The sequence below is a fragment of the Colobus angolensis genome, unplaced genomic scaffold (genome assembly GCF_000951035.1).
Source record: "Colobus angolensis palliatus isolate OR3802 unplaced genomic scaffold, Cang.pa_1.0 Scaffold28, whole genome shotgun sequence".
Lineage (NCBI taxonomy): Eukaryota > Metazoa > Chordata > Mammalia > Primates > Cercopithecidae > Colobus > Colobus angolensis.
This window is the reverse complement of record NW_012116043.1, coordinates 419,728-432,343: the sequence shown is the minus strand read 5'-3', so window position 1 is coordinate 432,343 and position 12,616 is coordinate 419,728.

The following is a 12,616-nucleotide window of genomic DNA, read 5'->3' as shown; positions in this document are numbered from 1 at the left end:
GGCGTGAACCCGGGAGGCGGAGCTTTCAGTGAGCTGAGATTGCACCTCTGCACTCCAGCCTGGGTGACAGAGCGAGACTCCGTCTCAAAAAAAAAAAAAAAAGTCACCTGTGAGTCTTATGGGAGCCATGAGAAAACATAGAGATTATTATAGGCTTTTTTTTTCTGTTTTCTTTTTCTTTTTTTTCTATCAGTAAGCAAAAAGATAAGGACGGAAGAATTCAGTAAACGAAGGTTTTTTTCAGGAAGAGGAAGCTCAGGTCACATTCATCATGGCTGAACTCCAGGTAGTCACCTGTGGTGCAGAGAAGGTGGCTGGCTCAGATGTCCAGGCCTGTGAGTGGGAACAATGAGGGGACTTTCTCTGAAGCTCGCATTGCACTTCCCCGCAGTGGGGAAGGGGTTGCAGAATGACCTCTCTCCTCGTGAACTCCAGCAGAGCAGTTTTTTGTGTGTGTTCGTTTTCTATTTTTCTTGTTATTGTTTTGTTTTCTAATTTTATAAATCGGAAATGGTATATAACCAAGTTTACTCTTCTCTCCTTGGAGACTGAATAGTTTTTCAAATCTTGACTGGTCATCTTCTCTTTCTCATGGACGAATCGTCCCTTCCTGTCTTTGGAAGTGCTGTGCTGTGCTGAGCATACGGACATGACTGTGAGTCCCTGGACATCTTCTGTTTCTCATGGAGGAATTTTCCCTTCCTGTGTTTAAAAGTGCAGTTCTGTGTTAAGCAGACAGACATGACTATGAGTCCATGGCCGTCTTCCCTTTCTCGTGGAGGAATTGTCTCTTCCTCTTTTTAGAAGTGCAGAGTTGTTTTCAGCAGGCAAACATGACTGTAAGTCCCTGGCCATCTTCCTTTTCTCGTGGAGGAATTGTCTCTCCTATCTTTAGTACTGCAGTGCTGTGTCGAGCAGACAGACATGACCTGTGCTTGCGCCCTGGCCCAGTCATTGCCTAGGCAGCTTCCTCCCCACAGGCACCTGGCCTCTCCACTTTACATCCTGAACCTGTAAAATGGGGAGGAGGACAGTAGGGCCTAACTCACAGAGCTCGTGAGAGGATTGATACAGATAAAAACACTCAGAACACTGGCTGGCATATGATAGGTCCTTATCCAATGTTAATTACCATTATAATTTATAAGCATCTTTTTTAAGTATTTGTCATAATAATTTTTTATGTGGATGAAAAGAGTGATAAAAATTTTCAACATCATGGTGTGAATTGACCCTGGAGCAGGCTCAGGTGGAGCCTGGAACTTTGGGTTATTGAAGAGCCTGCTAACACTAGTTCCAATAGCTGAGATATAGAATCAGTCTAGGTGTCCAATAGTAGATGAATGAATGAATTATCTATGTATATACATGAATTGAAAGTATATATACACATTTTCTTTAAAATTTGTATATACACAATGGAATACTATTCAGCCATGAAAAGAATGAAATCCTGTCATGTACAGCATCATAGGTGGAACCTGAGCACACTGTGTTCAGTAAAACAAGCCAGGAACACAAAGTTAAACGCCTCATTGTCTCACTCATTTGTGGAAGCTTAAAAATGTTGATCTCATAGAAGTAAAAGGTAGAACAGAAGATCCTAGAGGCTGGGAAGGATTGGAGAAAAGGAGAGATAGGGAGATATTTGTTAAGGAATACAAAATTACAGCTAGACAGGAGGAATAATTTCTAGTGTTCTATACCACTGTAGGATGACTACAGTTAACAATAATATACAGTTTTAAACAGCTAGAGGGAGGATATTGACAAGGAAATAATAAGTATTTGAGATGATGGAGATGCTAATCGCCCTGATCTGACCACTATAAAACATGTGTATTAAAATACCCCTGACTGATGAGGATGCTGTGACAGTGAGGGTCCCTGCCCACCATGCTGAGTGGCTGAGCATTCCTGCTTCTCCTGAGGCCTGATGTCAGTTATCTCATGAAACAGATAGATTTCCTACCTCAGCATTTATTGGAGTCTTAAAAATTTACTTTATTTATGTTTCATGGACACATAATAATTGTACACCTTCTAAAATGCAGCCTCACTTCCTTTGAGGGTTTCTGACAGGTTAGATTACATTGAAATATTCAAGCATTTCTTCTACTGTTCTATTACATCTGTATGGGAGGAGACATAGCCTCGTTCTATTAATGTTGGGTTTGTTCATATGTCTATGTTTGATCATTTGATGGGCGAAGAATACTTCTTTGGGTTTAGCCATATTACTTGCATTGGCTCATTAAATTTATCAAGCATGGTGGATAGAGGGATGAACTATTGTTGTCTGATTGGCTTTTTCTTTTGCTATTCCGGGTCGTGTGCTTGTTACAGAGTAAGGAGGTAGATAACATAGAGCTGCCCCGCAGGTGCATGGACCTGCAGCCTAAACAGCTGCCCTGACTGGTGTGAATGCCAGCGAGTCTAACAGCAGGTGCTTAGTATGGATGCCCTCCATGCTGGGGTGATTTGTTATGCAGTAGTGGCTGACTGATGCCTCATCCATGGTGATCTCTGCCTCCTCTTACGTCATCTTACCCTTCACTATGTGTACAGCAGAGTTTAGAAAGAGTTTATATATCATCTCAGAATATTCTCTAGCTTCATTTGGTGTATTATTTAAGACTGCAAGTGACAAACGCCCAAGTAAAGCTTTCTTAATACACAGCAAAAATGTATTAGCTCACATGACAAGAAGTCCACATGGTTCCAGAGGTTGAAATAGCATTATTATGATGTCTACATGCCCAGATCTGGGTTTATTATGTTTCCTTGCTGCAGCGAGTTAGGTCCCTAGAAGCTCCAGGATGCCAATCAACTTGTTCCATATACTCAGCAAAAACAGCTCTTCTTGTAAAATGTAGCTATGAAAGTATAAGCTTTAGTTTCACTGACCCAGTTAAGTTCTTTATCTCTCTTTTCACTGAGATTACAGAATGGGGTGCACTGACTGGCTCGTTCTGGGTTTCAAGTTTATGCCTGGAGCTGGCAGTGCTATCACCCCCATTTCAGAGAATGTCCACCCCCATGGACAGAGAATGAAGATGAGGTTATTTACCGCAGGAAAATTAGTGCACTTTTATTAGAATAAGAGAAAGCAGATACCAGGTTGGCTAAAACGAGAGATGTTAATCGACTTAAATCATCACCTAAATTCAGAAGTGCTAGGTTTGATTTGATAAATGACTATGTTTAATCAGGAACCTTAAATTCCCAAACAGATATGCAATCATGTATTATCTTGTCGATTATTCATTCAGTTTTTTTTAATGAGTATCTCTGTGCACCACACCCTCTACTGAGTTATAGTGTGTATTGCTGAGCAAATTCAGGTATTGTTCTTGTGTTCAAGACATTATAATTCTGGCAGTATATATTGTTTTTAAAGACATAAATAATTAATTACAATTATGATAAGAAGACATCCTTCTAGCCAGAATGGAGTAATATGGACAGAATTTACCCTTCAACTGAAGCACACAGAAACAAAATATATAAAAAACAGTAATTTCCAAGACACTAGACATCAGTTAATATAGTAATCCCTAAGGAAAGGGAAACAAGATAGGTAAATCCTACTATGGTCCCAGATTCTTGCCTTTAGGGAGTTTCAAGATCCCAGTTTATAGAGGGGAAAGCCAGTGGATGCCCTGAATTGAAGAGATACAGATGGAGTCCAGGGAGACGAAAAGGACTATAGTTCGCAGAGTATGGGTGAGAAGAAGTACAGGGAGAAATCTCCAGAGATATGTAACAAGACCCCCTGATTATTCAGCAATGAGGACCAATGCAAAGATATGAGAAAACCACTCAGGACTACAGAAATAACTACCGGAAAGGACTAGTGAGTACAGGGGTGACACTCACACGTGGCTGAGAATAGTCTCTATTCCCACTAGATACCCTAAGGAGTCATGGAGACTGAATAGTGATACAGAAATGTCTTGTCCCAGCACTGGGGAATAATTAGTTCTAGACTGAGCATCACACCATTGCTGCCTAATAAATATAAAAACCAGACATAAAATGATAAAACTATTTCAAAGTAACAACTTTTTCACACAACAATCTCCAGGAACATTTCTAAAAATACAAAAAAATTATCACCCAGCAAGATAAAATACACGTTTGGCATTCATTGAAAAATTACCAGGCATGCAAAGTAGCAAGAAAATATAACCTGACATGCTGAGAAAACATGGCCAATCACCTGAAAGCCAAAATGGACACAGAACTTTAGAATTAGCAGACAATGATTATATTGTTACTTATTACTATTACTTATTACTATTAAAATAGTTATAAGTGTATTCCAAACATTTGCAAGCTAATAAAGTCATAGAAGATATTTTAAAAGTCTCCATTCAAATGTCTAAAAATAAAAATTACAATGGGATGAAAATTTACTTGTTGAGGTTAATGACAGCTTAGATATTGCAGAATTAAAGATTAGTAAACCTGAACACACAGCAATGGAAATCATACAAGATAAAATTATATATAAATATTTATATACAGACACATACATACTATGTGTATATGTATATACACACATACATGCATATGATTATATGATTGTGTACATGTATGATGTATATGATTAACACTTAAATGAGTTGTATAAAAACTTCAACAATGCAATTAGAATGAAAGGGAGTGTGGGTAATTGAAGGAATAATCGCCACAATTTTCCCAAACCTAATAAGAACTATAAACTCACAGATCCAAGAAGCTCGATGAACTTCAAGCACAAGAAACGTGAAGAAAATCACTAGAAGACACATAATGATCCAATTGTTGAAACCAATGATAAAAACAATCGCTAAGGCAACCAGAGAACAAGGAAACATGATAAACAGAGAAACAAAGACAAGGCAGGCAACTGATTTCTCATTGGGAACACTGCACGTGAGAAGGCAGGGAATATTATCCTTACAGCACTGAAGGTTAAAAAGGTTAAAAAACAAACGAAATAAACTGTCAAGCTAGAATTCTACCCAGTGAACGTCTTTCAATAATTACGGCAACATAAGCTGTTTTTCAGGCATACAAACGCCGAATAAATTTATCATTAGGAGAAATGCACTACAAGAGACTGTAAAGGTCATCTTTCAGTGAGAAAAAAAGTGGTATAGATTTGCACAAAAAAAATGAAGGGAAGCAGAAATGGTAACTCCAAGGTAACTCCAATGGTAACTTGGATCGTCTCCCTGGACTCCATCTGTATCTCTTCAATTCAGGGCATCCACTGGCTTTCCCCTCTATAAACTGGGATCTTGAAACTCCCTAAAGGCAAGAATCTGGGACCATCGTAGGATTTACCTGTCTTGTTTCCCTTTCCTTAGGGATTACTATAATATATTAACTGATGTCCAGTGTCTTGGAAATTACTGTTTTTTATATATTTTGTTTCTGTGTGCTTCAGTTGAAGGGTAAATTCTGTCCACATTACTCCATTCTGGCTAGAAGGATGTCTTCTTATCATAATTGTAATTAATTACTTATGTCTTTAAAAACAATATATACACACACACAACACACACACACACACACACACACATTATATTGTAAGAAAATCCAGATTCATATGTAAAATATATATAATAAATTTGTAATAAGATCCAGATTCAGTCGGGCACAGTGGCTCACTCCTGTATTCCCCTCACTTTGGGAGGCCAAGGCAGATGGATTGCCTGAGGTCAGGAGTTCAAGACCAGCCTGGCCCACATGGTGAACTCCATCTCTACCAAAAAAACACAAAAATTAGCCAGGCATGGTGGTGTGTGCCTGTATTCCCAGCTATTCGGGAGGCTGGGGGATGAGAATCACTTGAACTTGGGAAGCGGAAGTTGCAGCAAGCTGAGATTGCACCACTGCACTCCAGTCTGGGAAACAGAGTGAGAGCCTGACAAAAAAAAAAAAAAATTATTATATATTATATATGAATCTGAATCTCTTTCTTTCTTTATTTATTTATTTATTTTCGAGATGGAGTCTTACTCTGTCACCCAGGTTAGAGTATAGTGGCAAGATCTCTGCTCCCTGCAACCTCCGCCTCCCAGGTTCAAGCAATTCTCCTGCCTCATCCTCCTGAGTAGCTGGGATTACAGGCCCCCGCCACCACGCTGACTAATTTTTGTATTTTTAGTGGAGACGGGGTTTCACCATATTGGCCAGGCTGGTCTTGAACTCCTGACCTCATGATCCTCCAGCCTTGGCCTCCCAAAGTGCTGGAATTATAGGCATGAGCCACCACGCCCGGCCAAATCTGGATCTCTTTAAAAAGATAAATCATTTCTTCTGTAATATATTACCATAGTTTCAAATCTCCCCCAACACATGCATCAATTTGCAAAGGGAAAAATAGTGACTTTGGAGTGGACAGACCATGAAGATAGACCCGTAAGCAAAGGAACAAGAATAGCACCACCATTAATAAGTTGTACTGAAAGCATGTACCTTCTGACATAATGCACTGAACAGGATACAGGATCACCTTGGTGACCTTCCCGCCAACAATGCAGAACTCTAATCTAATCATGGGGGAACATCAGCTAAATCAAACTGAAGAGACTTTCTGTAAAATAACTGCAAAGTACTCTCGAATTATGCTGAAGTCATGGAAGACATAAAAAATGGAGAACTGTCAGATTGGAGGAGATTTAGGAAACACAGCCGCTGGATGTGGTATGGGACCCTGGATTGATTTCTGGGACAGGCTAAGGACTTCAGTCAGAAAAACTGGTGATAATCAATTAGGGTCAATAATTTATAGTAATGCGCCAATGTAATTTTCTGGTTTTGATCATTGTACCATGGTTGTATATGAGGTTAACTTTAATGGAGAAATGGATGAGGGATATATGGACATGTGCTCTTTTTTCACAGCTTTTCTAGATGTCTAAAATTATTTTAAAATAAAACATTGGTTGGGTGCAGTGTCTCACACCTGTAATCCCAGCACTTTGGAAGGCTGAGGTGGGCGGATCACTTGAGGTCAGGGGTCCGTGACCAGCCTGGCCAACATAGTGAAACCCCATCTCTGCTAAAAATACAAAAATTACCTGGGTATGGTGGTAGGTGCTTGTAATCCCAGCTACTCAGGAGACTGAGGCAGGAGAATCACTTGAACTCAGGAGACAGAGGTTACAGTCAGCCAAGATTACGCTACTGCACTCCATCCTGGGGGACAGAGCGAGGCTCCATCTCAAAAACATAAAGTAAAATAAAAGCTAAACTAAACTAAACTAAAATAACATTGAATTATGATCAGGGCTGAGAAGTGTAACAATAGATTACTCCAGAATGTAAAACAGAAAAACTTGATAATAGTATGGGAAGAAGTCAACAGTTTCTCTGGAGTTGATAAACCTCAGAACTGAAGTATGAGCAGGGATGACCCTACGAAGCATGTATAAACGAGGGAGCCTGAGCATCATCTCTGTGTCTTCATGGAGCTCAGAATGGACGGTGACACAGCTGTGAGCATGTATTAATTTCAGCGCCATTCTAGGAAGTGAAGAAACTAGATGACCCTAGAGAACTCCCTAAATATGGTTTTCACTGAGAAAATTATGCTTTCCTTCTCTGCAAGAAGGGCTGGAACGTCTCACTGTTAGCAGGCAGTCTTCTGTGAATCAGGCTTCCAGTGATGGTGGTGATTCCTTTTGCGGAGCCATCTAAGTCTTCTTGCAAAAGGCTCAGAGTTCAACTTTAATGAACTAACTAGCCAGGTTTAAGAGTAGAATTTGTGTCGCAGGATTGAGTTCTCTTCTGCAAAGCTAAATGCTCCCGATAGAGATAGCAGTTTTAAACCTGTTCTCAGGAGTGTCATGCTTGACCTGTCTTAAAGACAGTAAGAATTTAGCTTTTAAACACTAAGTATAGCGAAAAGTAACTGAGCTATTGTTATGAGCTAAATACAGCTTCCCTCCAATAGCTCTTCCAATCATCTCGGGACCTAGAATGGTTGCCACATTTTTCTTGGGTAACAAGTAGGTTTTTGTTAGTGGATGAATTTTCAATGTATATTTATAATCTGCCAAAATTCATGATACTGACAAGAGAAATCACAACATTCTGAGCTGTTACATCCCCTCATCAATATTATCATAATAGAAATAGATGGTAATGGGATGTGTTTACAATACGATGGGCATTTCAGAATCACATTCCTCTCACTTTTTAAAGATAAAGACACTCTCGATTGTTTATAGATATTCCCTTCTTCCATCTGAGCACTTTTCATATTTATGAAAGCAGTTTCCTCTGTTCATAATTGTGATTGCCTAGTCTTGAGACACCTTAACTGTGCAATTCATAGGAAAATTAGTAACTGAGAAAGTCCACTGCCACGCAGGCAGGGTCACTGAAATCTCAACTGCTCCTTTGTGGGAAAGGAGATTCTGAGTCATGACCTTCCTTAAGCTTTCCTTCACTGGGAGAAATCTAATTAGAAGGGGGGTGGTGAATTCAGGGCTATTTATTTCGTTCCTCTTTCTTCCTAGATAAATAATCTTGATAGCCATTCATTGAGATGTTGTTCCAATGTTAATGGTAAAATGTATCTATCAGAAACTGGCTTAACTCCTTCTACCCCCAGAGATCATCTTCACCAGGACACAGGACATCGGAAAGCCTTGGGCAGAAGCAAGACCAGAGTTGGTCTTGAACTTGTTTTTCTGACCAGTCCATAAAGTCAAACGTCATCTAGATCCCTGGCTGGGTCACCTACCTCTTTAACCTCAAACTGGGCAAAAGGCTAGATTTGACTTCCCTTGTGCGTGCCATAGCTAGTTTAAATATTGAAGTAAATTACCCTTTCATGCTCTCAGATCCCATATTTTGTGATATCACTGTGGTTCTGAGCCTATATTTTCATTTTTTATGATATTCATATTTGGTAAGCTCTGCAGTGAGGAATTGGAGTCCGAGTGTTTCCCACAGAGTTGGTATGTAGGAGTTGCTTAGTCAGTTTGTTGATTTCGTGGCATTGTTTTTCCTTCGTTTCTTTCTTTCTTTTCTTTTCTTTTCTTTCTTTCTTTCTCTCTCTCTTTCTTTTTCTTTTCTTTCTTTCCTTCCTTTCTCTCTCTCCTTCCTTCTTCCCTCCCTCCCTCCCTCCCTCTCCCTCTCTCTCTCTTTCTTTCTTTCTTTCTTTCTGAGAGATGGTGTCTTGCTCTGTAGCCCAGGCTAGAGTGCACTGGTACAATCATAGCTCACTACAACCTTGAACTCCTGAGCTTAAGCTATTCTCCTGCTTCACCCTCCTGAGTAGCTGGGACTTCAGGCATGCACCACCACGCCCAATTAATTTTTTTAATTTTTGGAGAGCTGGGGGTCTCACTATGTTGCCCAGGCTGGTCTCAAACTCCTGGCCTCAAGAGACTGGCATTTTGCTTTTGTAATTAAAGACAACCTGAGCATATGTCAGATATTGGTTTTCTGTGCTGCCTCCGCTCACTGGGCAGTGTGGCTGAAGCAGTAATATGTTTTTAGAGAAGGCAGTCAGTTGTCCCTAAGCACAGGCATCTGATTATCAAATTTAGCTTCAGATAAGACTGCAAGAGTATTAGCTCAATGAGTCAAATTAGCAATATCCCTCAAGGGCATAATGCAATTACTTATTTTCCTAAGTAACATAGACAAGCTCTGACTTAATTACAATAGTTTTATTGTTGAGTAGAAGGTGGTAATTTCCAAGTTAGTATATCTCATTAATGAGGTTTGCAAACTATTCTTGGCAATACTGTGAAATGCCTTTACATTTCAAATCATTTTCTAAATTGCTAATTTCATCTTTGTAAGAAAAACATTTCCAACTTCTCTTCTGGAGTTGAAATGTGTATGCTTTAGAAGAGTCTAAATGCTAAATTTCCCCAGGTGACAAGACTTGACTACACACTCAAAACAAACATAATTATACTTTTTCTCATATTTGCATGTCTCGAAAACATCAGAATAATATCCACCACTATACATCCAGATATTGAGTTGTTTCATCGGGATCTCGAAAGCGGAATCTACCAGGAGTGAAGCCTCTTAATTCTGAGGCTTAGTTCTGACCCTGGGTGTTCACATAATTGTAGACAAGTTAACATTCCTCTCCTTCAGCTTATTCATCTACAGAATAAGTGGATTCACCCTATTACTGAATACCTACTATGTGCCAAACATTATTCTAGGCATTAGGAAAACAGCAGCAATTTCTAGAAGCTTATATCCCAGTGGAAAAGACAACAAACACAGAGATTAATAAATAAATTAGCAATATAAACTAGGGATACACTGATGATGAAAATACAATCAAATAATATAATTCAGACAGTGTTGGGGGAGTGGCTTTGGGAGGAACACCTCTCTGAGGATGGTAAATCATTTGAATGACAATTTAAATAATGAGAAAGGTTCAGCTGTAGAAACCTTGGAGTAAATACATTTCAGGCAGAGGGAATGGTGGGGAGTTTGCTGAGGTGGGAACTTACTGATTTCTCAAAGTATCTTCAGCTGTAAATTTCAATGATTTCTGTATTCGCCACTTCAGAAGTGTGCCACTTACTGGTTGTCAGGGTTTAGACTTAATTTTTTTTTTTATATAAGCTTAGCTTTCTTTCATACTATCTTGTCATTAATTCAGTGTATGTACAGTTGACCCTTGAACAACTTGGGGGTTAGGGACACCAACCTTTCTGTCCCCTGCACAGACAAAAAATCCACATGTAACTTCTGACTTCCTAAAAACTTAACTACTAATAGCCTACTGTTGACTAGAAGCCTTATGAATAACATAGTCAATTAACAGATATTTTAATGCTATGTGTATTATAGACTGTGTTCTGCAAGCTAGATAATAAAAGAAAATCAAGTAAGCCAGAGAAAAGAAAATGTTATAAAGAAAATCATAAGGAAAAGACAATGAATTTATGCTGCTCTTCATTCAGTGGAAGTGGATCATCATAAAGGTCTTGATCCTCATCGTCTTCACATTAAGGAGGCTGAGGAAAAAGAGGGGTTGGTCTTGCTCTTTCAGGGGTGGCAGAGGTGGAAGAAAATCCACGTATCGGTGGACCCACACAGTTCAGCCTCGTGCTGTTCAGAGGCCAATTCTAATTAATTAATGTTTCTATGACCCTCTCCCCCAACAGATTTCTGGGGCTTGTTTCCATCATTGCCAGTCTAGCACACCCCTCTTCCTTGTGGGTTTCCCAGTGTAACCATCCAGTGGCTATGAACACATAGATGAACAAGAAAATTCGACTGCTCCAACATTCTTTGATTTTTATTTTTATTTTAAGTTTCGGGGTACATGTGCAGGACCTGCAGGTTTGTTACATAGGTAAACGTGTGCCATGGTGGTTTGCTGCATCTGTCAACCCATCACCTAGTTATGAAGCCCAGGATGCATTAGCTATTCTTCCTAATGTGGTCCCTCCCCTGACCCCACCCACTAACAGGCCCCAGTGTGTGTTGTTCCCCTCCCTGTGTCCATGTGTTCTCATTGTTGAGATCCCACTTATAAGTGAGAACATACAGTGCATGGTTTTCTCTTCCGGGGTTGGTTTGCTAAAGATAATGGTTTCCAACTTCATTCATGTCCCTGCAAAGGGCATGATCTCATTCCTTTTTTATGGTTGCATACATAGCGTTCCATGGTGTATATGTATCACATTTTCTTTATCCAGTCCATCATTGATGGGCATTTGGGTTGATTCCATGTCTTTGCTATTGTGAATAGTGGTGAAATGAATATACACATGCATGTATCTTTATAATATAACGATTTATATTCTTTTGGGTATATACCCAGTAATGGAATTGCTGGATCAAATGGCATTTCTGGTTCTAGATCTTTCAGGGATCACCACACTGTCTTCCACAGTGGTTGAACTAATTTACACTTCCACCAACAGTGTAAATGCATTTCTATTTCTCCACAATGGTGCCAGCATCTGTTGTTTCTTGACTTTTTAATAACCACCATTCTGACTAGCATGAGATGGCATCTCTGCTCCAGCCTTCTTAAAGATTCTTGTATCTAGGGTCCTTCCCAGATATCAACAATTGTCTTGAAAAAATATCCAATTTAAATGTTGTCATTTACATGGAATTTTCAACAGAGTATTAAGATGAAAAGTTTCAACACTTCCACCTAATGCCGATAAGATTGATGTTAATAAAGATAAGTTAGAACAATACAGCTAATGTATATTTCACACATTCATCTGGTAAGGCATTGATTCTATGAAGGAATGTATTACGCATTGATGGGTCTGACTGGTGTCTAGGACTGTACCAATTAATAACAATGTCCAGTCCAACTCAGTCCACTCCAAAACAGTCAACAAGGAAGCATCAGAGTCTGGTTGCCATCATTTCAATACCTGGTGCCAGTTGATGAGCTCCTTCTGTTTTGGTCCACGATTCAAACAAATGCTTTGTCAAAACCATGACCACCATATTGGTTTCACTTCACTGGCTCATCTGACCATTGCTGGTCTATGGAAAATTGTTTTCATATTGCAGCACACCTATAAAAGAAACTTTTTAGAAGTCGTCCAAAATTCGACCACAGTTCTAAAAACATACATGTCATTACAAGTTTTGAATC